Below are 17,062 nucleotides of genomic sequence, written 5' to 3'. Positions count from 1 at the left end.
TGTGGATGTGAGTGTGAATGGTTGTCTGTCTCTCTGTGTTAGCTGGCGACTTGTCCAGGGTGTACCCCCGCCTCTCGCCCGATGACAGCTGGGATAGGCTTGTGACCCTTAAGAGGAATAAGCAGGTACAGAAGAAGGTATTACAGATATAAAACCTTCTCTATCTATCTATCTATCTAATACAACATGACTAAAATACTACTCAGAATAAATAAAATAATTTAAGTAATTAGATAAGTAGAGCAGTTTTCTAGTGTGAGCTGAGCCTTTATTCTAATGTACATGTCTGCTCGGTGTGTACATTCTAAGGCTGTGGAAGCCCTCTATGGGTAGAGAGTGGTACTGCAGCAGCAGAGCGCCTCCCTCCCCCCCCCCCTCCCTCCCCGCTCCCGGAGCCGAAGCTGCATTCCTCTCTTCTCCATTCACACGCAGGGAGCCGCCGGAGAGAGAGCACCGCCACTCCGTGACCAGCGTGGAAAATGTCCCCAAGTTTTGGAATTTAAAAAAAAAAAAAACACCATGGCGAGGATATCTAACCTAAGGATCACTTGAACCTGTAAGTACCGACTGAACTCTTGCGCGGGGTTCCCTCCGTGTGGAAGGAGCAGGTTTTTGGTGGAGATACTGACATTTTCCCCTCTCTCTGTAGTAGCCTACTGCTCCGTGTTGTGAGTTTCAGCCGCTGTGTGTCCCCCCCTCCTTCTTAGCTTCTCCTTCGCTTTTCGGCGTCTGGTTAGTTTGAACCGCTCCGGGCTCCGCGATCGGAGCCGGCCGTGGCGTGAAGAGGACACGGCAGTGTCTCGCTAAATGTCCACTCGTGTTGAGGTGTGCGTGGAGGTGTAGGCTGGCGTTTCAGTGAGCGCTGTGTGTGTGTGTGTGTTGAATGTGGCCACCAGTCGGTTCAAATGCCGCCGAACTAAGCTAAGCTGCGGATATTTTGGATTGCGCTTTGGCTAATTTGAACATTTCTTCTTTCAATCACTTCCCCGCTAACCACCTGGCGCTCCGAGCTGAGGAAAATGAGCAGTTTCTTAGCTGGGGTTTGGTGCAGCGTGAGGTGAGTTTGTAGTTTTTTTTCAGTTTTTTTTCTTTTTAAATAGACACTTTTCTAGTCTGGTGCGTAAAACACAAACATTTTGGATGCGTGTTTGGAAACATGAGCGTTCTATGTGTCTCGGGGGTGGATGTTGCATGGCCTCAGAGGAGGAATGCCACCACCACCACCACCATACATAATTACAGGTATTCAAGAAGCTGACACTCTCTGTCGCCTGGATAAATAGTCCGGGGAGACAGGAGGAGGAGGTGGAGGAGAAGGCTGCGTGGCTCCACATTCAACATTTGCTCTCTTTTTATTTATTTTCATCCGCTTTGAATGTGTTTAATTAATCGGACCTAAGGGAGGAGCAGGTTTCTCCAGAGGGGCACGCTTTCTTTAAAGAAAATAAAAATCGATTCCTCTATTAGCTTTTGAAATAAGATTAGAAATAGTGTGAAAAGAGCGTTAATCTGCTAACGAACGGGAGGCAATTTGCGAGCTTTGTTATTCGACAGCAATTGAATCCCCCCCCCCTCCTTTCTTTCTCTCTTTTGAGCAGGGATGGAGTGGCGAGGGCTGTCTGTGGGTGTGTTGAGTGCGCATCGGTTTGTCAGCTATTGAAAATTGCTCTCATTGCTCTATCGGATTCTCCTCACTTGTATCCCCCCCAATCAAATCTCGGTTAACCAAATTAGTCTACCCACCCCGACCCCGCATGTGAATTCATTTAGAGCCAATTTTAAATGTGTGTTCATGAATCATATTAGATCAGGCTTTTCTTTTTTTTTCTGCAGAAAAAGGAAGGAGCCAGACTAGAGCCTGTCTCCCAAAAAAAAAACACTGCAATGTTCCTTAAATATTCATGCACAGTGTATCTGCTTTACAGTGGACACATGAGCAGTGATTGGCGGGTTTTTGATTTTTTTGTAGCACCACCACCAGAACCTGATGCATGCCCTCCATACGTGACTAACCTGATAACCCTTCATCATGAGTGACATGACCCAGTTTTGGCTGATTTCAGTCAGGCTACAGCTCCTTATTGACAGTTCAATGCGGTGACCACCATTCACATGTAAATGATGCGGGGGGTTTGAACCGTGACATGAGTGTTTGTTTAGGAGGTGGTGCCCAGACACGGCTTAAAATCGTTCAACCACAGGCAGAGTGACATCTCGGCAACCACACGGGCACACGAGCGAACCTACGAGTGTTTAATCAAAACATTATTTATGTGGCTGACAGTAAGGAGTGGCGCTAATGTAACCAGACACAGCTCCTCTTTTTCTGTGTTTAGATTGCAGATGTGAAACAACTCTTGATATGATAATGGCTTCATATTGTGCGTGTTTAGGCGTGCCCAAACGACTGCGCTATTTTCATATTCATCCAGCAAAGCAATCTGCCAGACACCCAGAGGATTGTCCCTTCTCGGTGTGGAGAAAAAAAAAAAAAAAAGAAGAAAAGTTCCCACCATGCAGCTGAGGTCCTCAGAAGATCGTTTTGTTTTGCAAAAATCTGACCTTGGATGGCATTTTGCATGAAAGCTGGCAGCCCAGTCAGAAAATGACGAGCAATTTGCCTCAATCTTCCCCAATTATGATACAGATCTGGCCCACAATAGGCCGGCCATGTCATGAATTTTCAAAGTCTGCCCCTGTCCGCTCTTGCCTGCCGCCGTGAAGGGTAAACCTGTGATGTCCGAACTTTGGAATTTGAGCTGACATGTGCTCTTTGCACCCCTCCGGTCCTGCCTTTGTGCGGCTCTCCCCACGTCGAATTCCTCTGGACCTTTCAGCGAGTGGCATATTTAAAGTCTAATTAGATTGGAGATGGATGACAAAGCAGGACGGCCGAGCTGAAGTGAGAACTGAATCACACCGTGGCATGCCAACGATTGGCCTTGTATAGTTTTGTTTTAGAGCATATATTGATGAAGGATTTCAGAGAAGGGAACTAAAGTAGGGGATTTATTTAAATTCCAGCTGGCTCACATGGGACTCTCTCAGTTGGAGTTAAAAACGACTTCACTGGTCCACTGAAATTGTTTATATATGTGAAAAGACTTTCAGTGCATAGCTGTATTCTTCAGGGTATGCTGGACTGTGATTCATGGCTTTCATGCGGCAGGCCGATATGTATGGACTTTGTTCACACTCTCCCTCTCTGCGGTTTCTCTGTGTGTATACTGCAAAATCCAACTCTCTTTCTAGTGTCCATTCACTGTCTGACTTTTTAAACCAGTGTGACAACCTCAGCTTTAGGCAATTCTTCTTCTCGCGCTTTCATTCTTCCTGCCTCCAGACTCAACGCTGCCACTCAGGCTTTTTGTTCCCGCTTTTCCTTCCTCATTCTGCCTTTCTCTCTTCCTATCAGAAGCCTGGATCTCCTTCTCTCCTTCCACGTCACCTGTCTGTCCACTTTTTTCTTCCCCTTGTTTTTCGAAGCACTGCTCCATTCTCCTCTATTTGCATGGCGGTTCTCCTTACATCCCTCTCATCCTCCTCCAAGACTCTTCCATTTTAATCCTGTCTCTCTTTTTAAAATTTTTTTTTTGTCTGTCCAGACTCCCTGTCCATCTTAAAATCTCTATTTTATGACCAGCATGACCATTTTATCTCCTGCATGTTTCTGCTGGGTTGACTAGTCCCCACAGCGCTTCTCCATTGCCGGTTCTTGGCTCAGTTCTCAGTGAAGAACCATTTACTACGGCTGAAGAGGAAAGAGGCAAACAGATACAGCAGTTATGTCAGAGGACGTCGCATATGCTGTGTGATTGAGGGCTTTCTTGGCTCAGCGGTGCTGTAATGCAATATCTGTTTTCATATCATAGCCGGTGGAGATGGCGTGTTTTTATTACATAAGTTTTCATTTGTGTCAGTCTCGCTAAAGAGTGGTGCGTTGCCGGCACTCTGCTTTAAGTGTTGTGCTCGTCTAGTCTTTCCCTTCTCTTTCCCTGTTTTGATTTTTCCCGTCCTCCTTGCCATCCCTGCGTCTCCACGGTGTCACCTCTCTGTCTCTTTCTGAGCCTCGCCCCCCCCTCCCGTCTCTCTCTGCGTGTTTCACTTGGTCTCTCTGGGGTTTGCGTGGCGCCCTGAGGCGAGGAGCCACATAGCAGCAGCAGCAATATTAAAACGGACTAAAGAGGGACCAGCAGCAGGGCTCTATCTGCAGGCCCCGTTATATATACACACACACACACACACACACACACACACACACACACACACACACACACACACAGCCCTCGTGGTGCTAACACCTATCCAGCCGACAAGCCTTAATATGAAATAAACTCACTCGCCAATACCTGGCGGGCCTGTCTTGACTGACTGCTCAAATGGGAATGACCTCCATTTGGCCCAAATAAGAAGCTGGGATTGAGAGTCAGTGGGCGGTGTTGAACCGCAAAGTGCTGGTGCATTGCGAATCATATCAAGAGGTGAGTTTGCAGGTGAGCCAGCAGCATAAACCCTCATCAGTGCCAATCAGAGGCAAATTTAAAGGTAGACTGAGCTATCTGCAAGCTTCATCTCATTTTTAAAAATGAAGGGTGCACTCACGGCTGACAGCTTTATTTTGGTCCCTGGAAGCTGCCTGAATTAGAGAGGGTGCACGAAGCCGGATCCGGCGTGGAGAATTGGAAATGAAAGCTCGGACTGTATTGTTTGATGCCTTGACCTTCATTTACGAAAAGATTCCTTGTTGCATCCCCCGCTTTAAAATGTAGCCAAATAAATATGACCACTGAGGTGGCAGAGCAGAAATGCCCGCAGCCAGAAAACGGCCTTCTTCTTTCTTTGAGCAAAGCAAGCCTTAGTGTCTCTGTCGTGTTCATCCAAGTGAACTGTCTGTTATGTATAATTAATTTTTCTCCTCTCTCCCAGTTTATTTTTATCGCCTACTTTTAACCGTTCCTTCAAAGGACCCCTCCCCCGCTCCTGTCCTCCACAGTGCATGCTGAAAGTGACAGCTGCTCGGATACGGGGGATGCTTTTTGAAGCAGGCACTAAAAAGGCCACTCACTCAAGAAGACTTGGAACAGAAGAATCTCTGCCGCTCTGACAGTATCAAAACATGCCCGCTAATCTGGCTGCAAATTGAAAATAAGCTCCACTGTAGTCTGTGCCGCCTGTTGGGGAACAGAATTTACATGCCCCCCTTTTGTTCAAAGGGTTGTTGATTGGTTCGGTTGAAATGCAAAGCGGACTGACAAGACTGACTTAAGTAGGGCACCGACAAATGTTCTTGTTCACCGTTGTGCAGGCACTTAGTTTCTTAAGGAGAGCGCTGCGTTGAATTTATTTTCGGATAAAGTCAAATTGGCAATCTCTTATTTAATTTATGAAGTGGGTTTATTGGTTGTATTAGAGCCTCAGCCCCAGCATGGATTGAGTTACAGTCATCCTGAAGCTTGAAGGTCCAAAGATGCCGCATTGACCTCGGTTCTACTTCTGACCCAGTGGCCTTGTGTAGAAAATCCCACCGCCCCCGCTGCTAGTGGGCACAACCTCAGCATATGAGGTTTCCTCCCTGGCATGCTAATGCTCTTGTCAGCATTCTGTCCATCTCCCCTCAGACACTGACTCAGACAGGCAGCCTTGGCCCCTGATTTGTGCGGACACAAAAAAAAAAGTCTCCTCTTGCCGCGTTTCCTCTTGTGAAGAAGAGTCTGGGCCTTTTATCGATCAGGAAGTCATGATTCCTTCCTGAAACATAAGACACTTGTCCTCTGTATTGTGCTTGAACTTTATCACTCAGATGTATAGCTGAAAGGATAGACTGCATTTAAGGTGTGGGGTGATCGAAGTTATTCCTGTACAATTAGTTCCTGTAGAGGGAGTCTTCAAAACCACACTTATAATCATTTACTGTTATTGCTCACTAACAGTAAAACTGAATGGTGGTGAAACAGTAATATTCAATTCACCACACACAGTTCAATAATATACTAGGTACAGTTCAGTATTGCCCTTTTAATTTAAAAAATCTAAATACTTTGAACTTGGTGCATGCTCCGGTTCATTTGTGGTAGTGTGCATGACATCATTTATTAAGTCAATATTGCGACAATCCAAACAACCTTTGTGTGTGGGCATAAAACCATAAAATCTTAAACTGATTGCGCTCTTTAAAAAGTCTCTTTGATTCAATGAAAGCTGGTAAGAACTGAACACGAGTAACCTTCTGTACTGTACGTCTACGGCACCAATCACTAACAAGTGTAAATGCCTCAGTATGATAGTTATTTCACTTTTTCTTATGATAGACCCGATATAGGAATGTTCCCACATACCCAATGTCTTCCAAAGTCTATCTGGGAATAAGTAATTTCTGGTTACCGGTTGAAAATCAAATGTTTGGTCGGATTGTATCTGGACCAGGCTGTCAGTACTGCTGGCAGAAAGTGTGTGTTGCTGATGCTGAGATAGTCTCAGTTTAGATGAGGGAGCCTAGTGGTTGTTTACTGTGCTCACTAGAGTCTGTCTGCCTCTTCAGGCATGTTTGGCTTGTTAATGAGAACCACTGTGTGAGAGAGGAGGCTGCGCGCTGTGGGTGTGTGCCTCTGCATGTATTTGCATTGAGATAAGCGGTGCGTCCTCGGCGTGCGTTTTTCGACGTGCGCGCGGTGTGTGCAGGATGCTATCTGACCGTGCGTGTGCGTGTGCGAGTGTGGATTCTCGCTTCACTCTGGTGGATGAGTTGGATTTTACACAGGCACATAGCCGTTTATTGTTGTGATCAATGTTAATGGTGCAGCAACTCATTATTGCTCACTTCTTTTTCATCCCTCTCAGTCGCAGTATCTCCCACGTCTTCATTCCTGTCCTGCGTCCTTTGCCCTCTCCTTCTTGCGTACACACACCCTCCTGGTTTCGCTTGTGTTTACGAAGGGGAATCTTAAATAATTCAGACGGTCCGTACTCCCCAACCCTGTAAATAAGACTAATAGAAGGCAGGCTTTTGAAGAGAGCCACTTGCCCAGGGAAAGCATGGCTGTGGGCTAGCCTATAAATCAGCTAGGTGCCTGTCTGGCCCCTTTACTGTGGCTGTGTTGTGGACTCGCCAGCAGTAACCTCCATGTTAGCGGAAGGAAGGGCAACTCATTCTGGAGAGGTCAGCAATTTTGCGGTGTTGTCCCCGGGGCACTTGTAGGCATTGAGAAAGTGTGTGCATATATGTGCAGGACACGGGTAAGATCACACCCTCTCTTAGTTGCGTTTTGACTGCTGTTTGTGTGACACACACATTGACACGAGCTTCATGGCTCAGAAGCCATACACTAGGATATTCTGCACCTGCGTGTGTGTTTACCAGATGGAGATAAGTGCTCATTTATTCATTTTGTTTACCACTCATTTTTTCCCCTGAGTGCTTGGCACTCGTCAGATGTCGGCTGGTGCTTCTGGCTACTTTGGTGTGTGTGTGCACGCGCGTGCATTTGTGTGTGCACAGTGAGGTCTTATGTGGGCAGACACTTCACAGAAAACCGGTCAATAAACGAGAAAAAATAACATTTTGCTCTTTCAGAATAACAGAATGGACAGTTAGCCTTTTTAAATCCGCTATGCAATCCCACTTCAGCTGGAAAAAAGGAGGGTAGATTTTGAGTAGCTTTAGCCTTAAATCACTTTGGAGCACTTCCCAGCTTCTCACCTCCCCATGTTTAACTCTCAGTAGCCAGTTTTCTATAAGAGGGCTAAGTGGGACCTGACAGGTTTTGAGGCCAGCTTTAAAGTGTTCTAAGCTCTGCCTAAAAGCTGTGTTAGTTAATTTGAAACCTGGTGAAAAATGATTTCTGTTTGTAATATACGTCCAAGCGAACCACAAAAAATGTTCTTTTGAAGAGAAGTGGAACATAAATAATAGTGCCCGCCTGTTACAGTAAGTGGCTGTGTTTGTTGTAGGAACGGGGCCTAAACACAGTCTTATGCCCTTGCCTCGTATGGGACATTGTTTCGATTCTGGCATCCCTTGCCCAGTGGTGTTGGTGAAAGCCAAAATTCACGTTGTCAAATATAAAATGTAGCCTGAAGCTCCTGTTGAAACGGCGCTGAAGCAGCAAAGACTATCTACACCTCCTTCCTCTCCAACCCCTTTTTTCTTTCCACAGCCTCTTTGTCAGCTCTCTTTTGTACTCTTCTCAAAGGGTTAAAGAGGGAGAAGTGATGAGTTGCCCGCTGAGTCTGGTCTCTATTGTGTGTTGGCATTGTGCCACCGCATAGTATGTCTACCACAGACACATGTACAAGGGTCCTTTCTCTATTCACAGGGCATACAGTTACCCTCACCTGCAGCAACGTAATGCAAGTACCATTAGCACTGATATTTTCCGTGCATAATGTCCTATCTCAACTCTGGCTTTTCTCCTAAATATCATTGCTTCACTTTGGGCCCACACCCTTCTTGCAGCTCGATCAGTTTGGACCAGCTCCGTAACATTTAATACATTTAGACAAAGCGTTTGGGATGTTCCAGAAAGATTCTGTTTTTCTCCTACTCCCTCTCTGGAAACATGTGCTCAAGGACTATAAAACCCTGTTTCCCTCCCTTCCCTCCCTTACATAGCTTGCTAAGGGGAAAACCACTCGACTGCATGTTGTGCAGAACATTGGGGACGGCTCAGGCTAATTCTTTCAGCAGACCTGGTTTACCTCCGCGCAGCAACAGCGCAAAGCGTACTTTTTAGTCGTCTCTCCCTCCTCGACCCCCTGCAGAGAAAAGGCAAGCAGAGCGGGCGGACTCTGGGAATAAGAGCTCCAAGCCAGACAATGGCGGACCACCAGGGAGGGGGTGGGGTGTAGGTTGAAGCCAGAAATAGAGGAAGAGAAGGAGGAGGGGGCACCCGAACTGGAAGGAGGGCTGGGATAGAGGAGGTCAAAGGTTAGACTGATCCCTACTTTAAAGGTGGAGTGGGGCCATGCAGGTTTTATTGCCAGGGCTCTTTTGCTGCTTTTTGCCCAGCCTGGGGTGAATCCTTGAGCTGCCACTTCGCCACAGGGGAGGGGCCTTTAGGTGGCCGTGAGTGTGAGCTACACATTGCTGTCTCATGATGGCTGCAGTTGTGCTTGGTGACCTCTGACCCTGGCCTCTTCTTCCCCTACCAGGAGCTGTCACATAGGTCAGTAGCATGCCTACTCCCGAGGTCGGGTAGCGAGGCGCGTCTTTGCCTCGGCGGGTCTGTTTTCTCAGCTGGCCGCTTCTCTGAGGTGGATAAGGAGCATGTGACGAAGCAGCAGCCAGCAAACGCGAAGGAATGCGATGCCATTCAGCTCTTGATGGGTTGGACTGTTCCAAATCAAATGGGGTGTGTGACTTGTGACTGGTGTGCTGATGCATGTGAGCTGGGAGGAGTTCATTCCTTTCTCTCCAAGTGCCCTGTCCTCCCACCCTGCCTCACTGAGATCCACGATTTCCCTGGTTTCCATTGCATGTGTTGGAATGCGGCTGCTCTGGTTGATCAGCTCTGCTCTTCATTGTTACACAAGGGTGACCTCATTTGGCTCTTGAGATCAGCGTGACATGGCCTCTGGTGCACCAGCCGACTCGCTGTGCCTGCCCTCTGACACATGACTGATGGTATTTGTCCAACTGGCAGGTCAGGCAGCACCACATGTTGACCGGCGCTAAAAAACCATATACAAAACCAGTGATTATTTTTAGGACACACAAACAGGTCACGAAGTTTGCATTTTTCAGAACTAAGATATCATAAGGTTGAAATATGTATTTTAGAGTACGGTAACTTTTCTTTCTCATGAAGACATGTTCGAGTGGCTTCACGGCATGGGCTGTTCACAGAAACACGGCACAAGCTGTTTTTAGATCGTTCAAGAGGCACACCTCATCCTGCCCTCGGCAATCACTGCTGCAGTCAGACTTGGCCACGGCACAGACACATTTTCAAAAGTAGCCCATCTCCCAGTCTGCTTGTAGCTGCATCAACATAAAAGCCTTGTGTGTTTGGATTTGTGAAAGGGCGGGATAGGAGGAATCTGAACAAAACGATGCCAGAGCCTGCACCTCGGCCAGAAACAGCTGAGGGAAAAGAATAAGACAGCAGAGGAGTGAGGGAGGGAACTTGGCAGCGCTAGCGAACTCAGAACAGCAACGAGACAGCTCGCACCGAAGAATAATAAATAGTGTTGTTGCAGAGAGTTCTCGTATGCAAGGCAGGGCAAGGAAGGAGAGCGAGAGCGGGGAAAGAAGGATGACAAAAAAACGGAGAGAAGCGGATTCAAACTTTAATTAAGGTCTGAACTCGGCATTGGAACAGCTGCTCTTGCTTGCACCACCCTGCCACACTGGCTTTACGGCTTTTTTTATTTGGAGACCAAACAGATGTTATGAGGGGGTGGCGACTTTATCGGACAAGAGGTTTGATTTCAGGGAAGAGGCGGAAATTAGACCCTCCCACTCTTAAGAACAGTTATTTCAGCGAATTGATGTTAAAACAAGGGCGACGTTGACCCTGTGATATCTTTTTGGCTACCTAACATTACGGTACGTCACATCTCTGCTGAAGTGCTCTCAAGCAAAATACTAACTGCCTGCATGTTTCCAGGACGACATAATACAGCAAAATGACTCATTGTGCTCTCTGCATGGCAAGCTGCGCAATATAATAACGTAATCTCTAAATCCCAAACTGTAATTTGTAATTCAGTGCTAAATAATGCCGCTTGCCGCGGAACTGGACAATAAACCAAATTTATTGAATACTGTGAAGCACTTACTGAATAAAACTGACTCGCATTAAAATGTTTCTACATTTCCAGAATCCCACATAATTTGACAGGGAATAGCTGCAACAACCAGCGACACCCAACTACATGTTTAACCAATCAATCAGCTCAGTCTGGTCCGGAATCCGATAACTGGGTCAAACTGTAATAAATTAGGATAGACGTCAGAGGTCGGCTGACGGATGATTTGTGTAAAAAGGTTTTCGTCATTTTCAAGGTGGTTGTGGCAAACGTAGAAACTTTTGGTGTTATCGTCGACTCCATCCCATCACGCCTGCCTTGATACTGCCCTTGACATTTGTGCTCAGCGTTGAAGTATTCCAGCTATGTTCACTGGAGCTGTGCGTTGTACTTTCAGGTGCTATTCACACCAGCCTGCACTCTGGCGCGTTTCAGTCTCTCCTCCTCCTGCTCCGCACGTCTGTCATCATCAGCGTGGAGAGATCCCATTTGGTTGCGCTCGCTCACTTCCCTTATCTGTGTTTCTGACTCTGCCCCTCTCTCTTTCTGTCACTCTCCTATGGAGGACGTGATGAAAATGGCTGTTTAATCATGCAGAGAGGTCAACCAATCAAAGGGCCCGGGCCGAGTGATTTAAAGGCCTATTCAGAGCACAGCTGGAGGGAGAGCGAAAGGGAGGGCGGCAGCGAGAAAGAGAGAGCGGAGAGAAAGAAGGGGTTGGGGTTGGACTGCTGTACGGTGCAGGTCAACTCTCATCCACTTACCTCTGATTTCATTTCACCAATAATTGTGTCTGGTAAACTGATTTATAGGCAGGTAGATTAGCGTATAATGAAGGCGGTGGGCAGAGACAATGCAGAGACGCGCATGTTGGCAAGCCGACCTGCTTGGGATGAGATGCATGTACGCACCAAACGGCAGCGGAGATCCACATCTTTCCCCCATTAACTGCAGCAGGCCAATTCCACTGTAACTGCAGACGTGCAGTCCGCAGACAAGACGCTTCCCACCTGAATGTCAATGACTGAGAATGACAGATGGTGGGGAGGAGCAGGGGAAGTAAAGACAGATAGAAGCAGTGATTGTATCCTGTCTTAAGCCTCTTTAACACACGTACAGCCTCAGGTCGTAGGCCCCGGGTATCAAATTCATCATAAGGGTAATATATGCATGGTGAATCCATGTTCTGCTGTTTATTCTAATCATACATGTCAAATACCTTAACCATGTCATCACACACTTAGTAGGTCTTTAAAATTGAACTGGATCTTACAAGAGTGTGTTATTCACTTCTTTTAACAGGTTTAACCTTAAAGTCAAATGTATGACTTTAAGGATAGGTCTGCACTGTCTAACAAGTCTGACAGTGCCGACCAGTTAAAGATTAGATTTTTTATATGGTCATTTAATCAAAAGTTAATCCAACAAGTTCTGTTTCTTTGGATGTATCTAGAAGAAGGAACTTCATGGCAGAGAGCTCATACGGTCATGCAGTATCTGCTACAGTAAGGCGCTAGGAATGACTTTATTGACGTCATTGTGCAGTTGGTATTTTAATCTACGTTCACCTTTTTAATCCTGAAACGACTGACTCATTCTGGAGCTTCAGGGCCATTAGGCAAGAATTCAATTTAGAGAGCCTGAAAGCATTTATTTTCAACATTTCTTTCTTTCTTCTATTTTCCTTGCTAAGCCTTCAAGATCAACAACAGGAGGTGACTGACTGCTGTTAAGATGCTCCTTGCATTACATTCTCGCAGTGGACATCCTGCGTGGAAGTGTTGTGTCACCTCTTGTTCACCCGCTCAGAGAATCGTGTGGAGTTTTTTTTTTTCTTCACACTGGAATTGTACAGAAAGATTGAAGGGAATTTCACCTGGTCCTGACAGGGGTATTGCCTGATCAACTTTATTGAGTCAACCATATTGACTTTAGCTTCTGTTCACACGTCACCCTGACATGGCAATTTTCCGCAAGGCTTCTGGGTGAAGCTAAATGTATCAAAGGGATGTCTGTCACTCACTCCTGCCCTGTTTTTTTTTTTTTTTTTTTTTTTTTCCCCTGCCTGTTCCTTTTCTTTGTTCCTGTTTCCTTGTTTCTTCTGGACAATAGCCTCACACCAGCTTTACAATGTGAATCATCAAACTGTGCTGATGTTTGTCTGCTTCCAGCCTAGTTAAATTAACAACCCGCTAAGTACATTTTAGTTTTGGATTCATTTGGTGTTGCCTGTGGTGTGCTGTGATAGTTTTCAAACCATTTACACTTAATTCTGCAACGCTTCAAAAGGAGCCTGGCCTTTTTACCTAGGCGAGGACAGCCTGTTGTGTCAAAGCCAGAGACGGTGCCAGTCTAGGAGAGCTAAGGTTGAGCACAGGGAGATGTTGATTTGACTTTTTCTTCACCCAAAGTATCATTGGAGGTTAAAGTGGCTTGTGGACCAATGATTAAAGATAACGCAACGGTGCTTGTTCAGATGTGAATCCAATTGTTCAAAGTTAGACGGTTTTCTAGAGCCCAAACTATTTGAAATTCAGAGATATTTAGAATTCATAGTGAAGCTGAAATCATTTGCAAAGCTGCCTAACAGTCGACACCAGTGATAAATCATCGGAATTGTTGGTTCCTTCTTCAGTCACAATTTAGATCTTCATTTTGTTTTATCGACTTTGTTGAATCCACGATAGTCAAAGAAAATCTTTAGCTGTAGAGATTTTTTTACTTTGTGCTCGCCGTGTCCCTGCTTGTGCTTCTGGTACAGCCAGCAAGTTAGTATTTGTGGAGTACCACTCCAGCAGATAGCTGGCCTCTTGCTCTCTCTCTCTCTCTTACTCTCTCTCCCTCCCTCTCTCTATGACCTTGCGTCGGCGTGTGCTGATGGGCGCTGAGTGGATACACTCATGAGCGGTGTGTGTATGCGCGTGAGGGGCTCGAGAAACCGTGGGAGCTCCATTTGTTGTGTAAATGCGAACCGCTAATTGACTGCCGGGCACGCAGCCTCTCCTTCAGCGGCTGAACCCTGCCCTCCGCCGGGTCCCGGGGATCCTGCCAGGGGAATGTTTGCCCCCTCGCGCACACGTCCACACACACGCTCACCACAGCCTCCCTTTTCTCTCTGTTCTTCTGCCGGAGCAGGCCTGGCACCGGGCCAAAGCGAGGATGGGCACAGCGTAGGCCTCTCTGTTCTCTCTCTCTGTCTAAGTGTTGAGCTTTCATAATGAAAAACTACACAGCATTTACTCATAATGACATGCTGCGCTTTATACCACACTTATTCAATACGGTCTCATAAAAAAACAGTGAGTTCTGTGTGCAGTCATTCATGATTATTACATCAGTTTGATCTTTTTTGAAACAAGCAGCCTATGTGAGATCTGCATGGACACATAGGGGCTCACTGGGATTACTTGTGCACAGAAAAAAATTATTCAGGAAGTAATGAGGAAGTCTCACTAAACTAATTCTAGCCTTGGGTTTTTATTTGTTGTTCAGTTAGGGTCCAATCCACTTGTTACAGTAACCATATCAGTGTTGGCCTCAGTGGTAAGACCACATGAGACATTTAGCCCGACTGTTGCCTGGCTAGAGGCCCAGATCTCACACACATACACGCAGAGGCTTCCACAAAAGACTGTCTGGATTAATAGCCCGTAGGTTCACGTAATTGTCTTTTGACCTCTCTACAATTTGTTTGGACTCTTTCTGTTTGCTTGTATGTTGCACAGTGTTTCTCAGCAAATACTTGGCCGGGGCAAGTAATAATATTTTGCTGCTTTCAGGGAAGATGCTTCCATCAATAATTTGGATAAATGAAAGTCACGCAACATATAAGGTTGTATTTTTTAGCAAAAAAATAAAATGATGGCTCAAGACTTTATCAGTGCATTCATGTGTTACGGTGCGTGCTCTTCTGTTTGTTTGGAGAAGTTGTAATCGAATTGTGGCTGGAGAATGTGAGGAGATGCAAGTTGAAACAAGCTGTTCACACGGCTCTGTGTATCACGGAGCCTGTTTTGAGGAAGCATGGAAATGTAATTAAAATTACAGTACTTATTTGGAAGTATAGACGCACACACGCACACAGGGCAAGACCTTCCGTGTTCAGGTTTTCCCAGCTCAGTCCATTGTTCTGCAGAGGTAAACACCAAGGAGCACTGAGAGAGCAACAGACAAACAACAAACTGACACACTCTCCAGTAACACTCTGTTTAGACTGCAAACACAAATCGCCAAGTGTGTGTCTGTGTTTGTGTCTGTGTATACAACACCACAGTAAACTGCAGTCCTGAGAAAGAAGGTCGAGTTAGTTGCGGTGCAGGGCCTGTTGTATAAAATGGCAACTTGCCGATTTCACATCGTTATCCTTCCAACCGGTAGGAAGAATCCAAATGTCAACTGTGTCACTTTCCATTCCTGGCAGTTCAGAAACGCTGTGAATGCAGCGGATTGGCAGCATTAACTGAAAGAAGTCAGTCCAGTCAGTAGCCTTGGCTAAATCTCAGTCATGCTCAGCTTACTTGACGTGATGTATGCACTTAATTCTACAGCCCTTTTACATGTTAATGCGTGAGAGGGACACTCAACCTTCAAAGCTGGCCTACACTTAAACGTAAAGGACTGTTATTTTAGGTTTATTTATTTCGTTGACTGTGAATGAGACACAAAGAGACAAATGGAAGGATTTTACATCAAGCTCACTACTTATGCTCCCGAGACAACAATAGGATTAGCTGCCACGCTAAATAACCAAAGACCTAGGCCAAGCCTCTTATACTGTCACAAGGTCTTTTTATAATGTATGCTAATATGGTCACCTGTTATTCCAGTGTAATAAACAGCCTTGGCACAAGCAATACTAATATCGACAGTTATGACAAGTTTGGCTGGAAATGGCAGATAATGATGATAAAATGAAATCTTTCATTTGAGGCATTCCAGAAAGAGATTCTTCAGACAAAATAATGTCTCAGGTCGTGATGAGTCGCCGGGTCGTCTCCTTTCTTGTTTATGTTTACATTTCACTGCACAGTGTACCGAGTCAGTGGAACTGTTGATTCCCAAAGTAGCCAAACAAGTCTGATTCACTACAGTTGCAGCAGCAGAACAAGAATATCTAGTTTTCAAAAGCACGAGCAAAAAAAAAAAAAAAACGTTGAGCGAGACAGGAAAATGATTTCATTGTCTAGGAAATACAGGAACAATAGTTGCTCCCCATTTCTAGCAAATGTATTTCCTGTTTTGATTCAACTGTACTCTCTGCAAACCCTTTCACTGCCAATAAAGCTTATTGAATCATACTGAGTTGTGCAAAAAAAAAAAAGAAAAGAGGAGAGGAGTGAAAAGTGGAAGTGAAACTGAGAGATTCTCAAAGACTTTGAGTGGTAGGAGTGGTGGAACAGAGACAGGGAAATGGCAAATTGCTCTTCCTCCCTCCAAGCTATACCAGCAGTTTTGCAGCCAGACAAGCAGTGTTGAATCTGAGTCAGCAAGAGTTGAACTGGGGCCCTACCCCACAGCCCCAGGGCCGCTAGTAACACACATGCACACACTGACTCACACAGGCACAGTGTCAGACCTGTCGCCCTATTCTCCTCAGCCCTCCAGCTCCAGCCCTAGCTATAGCTGCTCAGCCAACCACTCTTAATTAGTAGCTGCTGCTGCCGCCTGCCCTGCCCCGGCGCCACTGTGGTGAAGCCCCAGCCCCATGTCTGTGCGCGTGTGTGGTGGGTTTCAGTACGTGTGTACCCTGTGCACCGTCTGCAGCTTTGCAGTGTGAGTGTGTGTGCATGCCTTCTCTGTGATATTACAGGTGGAACAGGAAAAGCTAAGAGAAGATTAGGGTGCAGTGTTTGCTCTGCAGACAGTGTGGTTTGTGCATCATACTCTGCTCAGTCTCTTAAGTCTCTTAACCTAAACTAACCATTTGTCTCGTGTTTGTGCTCAAGAGAGCTGCTGCTTTAAAGCTGCCGTCACAGAGGACAACTAAAATGCTTTCTTCATGCCGCTTCTTGAATACCACATAGATTAAGTGCAGCAGAGTAGATGTGCTTTGAGAGCCTGCGGAGATTCCAAGACTGCCTGGGAAATCTATAGGGTTTCCCCTGTTTCCGATGTTCTGGGAGAAAGGTTGAAGTAACTGTTGGCTTCACAGTTTCAGAATCTTGTTCCGCTGTTGTTCTTGTTGATGCACGTCAGGAGAGCCAAGCGTGTGCACAGTTGTGCGAGTTTCGAACACTTGGCGGTACTACAACGAGCACAGGAGACAAAGATAGTACTACACACCGTACTCCCTCCAGCTCCATGTTTAAACTTCATA

The 17,062-nt window shown here is 46.0% G+C and overlaps 1 protein-coding gene across 4 annotated transcripts in view; it reads left to right on the top strand.

The window, feature by feature from the left end:
• The first annotated feature begins 423 nt into the window (after window positions 1-423).
• Window positions 424-17,062, top strand: part of plxna1b (plexin A1b) — a 185,459-nt gene continuing 168,820 nt past the window's right edge. For all 4 annotated transcript variants that reach the window (XM_084542773.1, XM_084542771.1, XM_084542772.1 and 1 more), the window contains exon 1: window positions 424-556. The gene's annotated coding sequence lies outside the window, so the exon portion shown is untranslated. The remainder of the gene's footprint in view (window positions 557-17,062) is intronic.

This window comes from Chelon labrosus (assembly GCF_963514085.1).
Source record: "Chelon labrosus genome assembly, chromosome: 4".
NCBI lineage: Eukaryota > Metazoa > Chordata > Actinopteri > Mugiliformes > Mugilidae > Chelon > Chelon labrosus.
This window is presented reverse-complemented; position numbering and strand designations above follow the sequence as displayed.